Source organism: Limulus polyphemus, unplaced genomic scaffold, assembly GCF_000517525.1.
Source record: "Limulus polyphemus unplaced genomic scaffold, Limulus_polyphemus-2.1.2 Scaffold4347, whole genome shotgun sequence".
Lineage (NCBI taxonomy): Eukaryota > Metazoa > Arthropoda > Merostomata > Xiphosura > Limulidae > Limulus > Limulus polyphemus.
Window position 1 is genome coordinate 39293 of NW_013669957.1, and position 2445 is coordinate 41737.

Here is a 2445-nt window from a genome sequence, read left to right on the forward strand (position 1 = left end):
CATTGTGTAGCGTTGTGCTTAATTACAAACAAACAAACAAACTTTATTGGAAAATGCTAACTTCCTGTTCTGATTCACTCAATTCGTCGACAGGAAAGGTTTGTTTGTCTGTCTGTTTAGAATTTCGCGCAAAGCTACACGAGGACTATCTGCGCTAGCCGTCCCTAATTTAGCAGTTAAAGACTAGAGCTAGTCATCACCACCCACCGCCAACTCTTAGGCTACTCTTTTACCAACGAATAGTGGGATTGACCGTGACATTATAACGCCTCCACGGATGAAAGGGCGAGCTTGTTTGGTGGAACGGGGATTCGAACCCGCGACCCTCCAAAAAAATCGCTTCCTGTTAAAGATAAGACCGTAACGACTGCGCAGCCATGACGAACTCTATTCATAAATTAGACACCATCGATAAAGTGGCTGTACTTAACGAGGTCTCCTTCTTAGAAAATACATCATTTAGTGCACTCACTGTTCCTAACCGTGCACCGATCTTTATCTGTAGAAGATCTTCAGAAACTTTCCACCACCACCCGTTCCTATTGTGTTCAGTGATTTATCGTGACACTTTCGAAGTTGGTTTCACTTTAGCGATGACCGTCATCGGGTGTGAACATAAGTACGTCATTTTTACAAACCAAGATCCTTATTACTTTTGCTGTCCCTTACTGATTAAGAGCCAGCAGTAAGGACAGTCCCCTGTCCACATGTTAGGACAAATTTCTCTAACAGTGCATGAGATTTAACTTAGTTGCTTGCAACATGGTCCTCAATAATTTGTCGAATCCCCACATAATTTTCCTGATCCATATATATATATCCATACATCCAAACAGAAACTTCGCTATATGTATATATATGTGTGTCTGTCTGTCTGTCTGTTTATACACTGTAATGTTTTTATTTTCTATGGTTTTAGTCATAACGCACTGAAATTTACAGACTATTATTTTAATCACGAGGGTCACGCATAGCGTGCATGATGGGTTGCGGATCGCAAGGTTAAAGTCAATCCCGTAATCCAGCTCACAAGCCGGACAAAGCCCTTGTGACGGCGAGTACCACTTACTGACTGCCTTTCCTCTTATCAGCAGTTCCTATAGCTTTAGAAGTTTGTTTGTTGTAATGCGCTATCTGTGCTTTACTCACCTGAGGTATCAAAACTCAATTTTTTGCGTTATAAGCCATCAGACTCACCGGAGAGCTACGTGTACACTTAACAGTAGTAGAAGGGCTAATATAATAACTTGTTCTATCTCTCTTTGCAACATTCAAAAGTTTATTCAAAACAGACATTTTGACTTATAATGCTGCTTCATCCTTGAAGCAAAGGTCAGCAAAATAAGGGGGACACAACGGGGGAGGAGCACAGCTTACGTCACTCTGATCTGGTGGTATTACAACACTAATATATCTGTTTATCATATTTTATTTGTAGTTAAGCACAAATCTACACAATGGGCTATTTGTACTGCGCCCATCACGAGTATCGAAACCCGATTTCTAGCGTTGTAAGTTCGCAGACATGCCGCTGTGCCACTGGAGAGCTACTTTTCCAGAAAAGACAATTCTGGTCGTCCTTAAGAAAAATGTGAGTTGTAATCAACGACCTACACTTTTTAAGTAACGTTTTGTCTCGGTTATTAGAATTCCAAACGTTTTTACAGTGTAATGAGTAGTTTAATAAGTAAGTCATTCCCTAAATTCCTGGTTGTTCTTTGTACACTTATATGAGTTTCTGACATTCTTTTGAACAATGAAAAAAAAAAATACTGAGATTAAATTCTCAAATGAAATAACGTTTTATTCTTTCCTCATTAAAAAAAAAGGCAATAAAACACGGTCTGTCCAACAAATAAAGTTCACCAATCAGATACCTCGAAGTGATGAAAACATGATCCTATAAGAGACACTTCCCAACAGAAACAATATATTGGTCGCGTTATTAAGAGATTTTTAATGTTTGACTTCTGTAATAAACTGTATTTAATCTGACATTTGTTTATACAAATAGACTTGCGTATAGACGCACTTTGTAACTCAATTCTACTGTAGGGAAGACTTTTTAATTTTGAAATGGCAGACTCGAGGAGAGGCAGCTAGACAACATTACCCACCGCCATCTCTTGGGCTACTCTTTACCGAATAAAATTGGAATTGACCGTCACGTATAACATACCCACGGCTGAAAGGGTAAGCATAAGTTTGGTGACGGGATTCGGTCCCGTGATCTGCAGCTTGAGAGTCGAGCGATCTAACCACCTGGTCATGACAAACCCGACAAAATAAAGATAAATTTCGTTAAAACACCCAATGAGTCTCCTGGAGGGACAGCGGTAAGTGCACGGAATTACAACGTTAATATCCGGGGTTCGATTCCCCGCGGTGGATATACATCAGATAGCCCAGTGTGGCTTGCTCTAAAAACAAATAAACACTCAATAA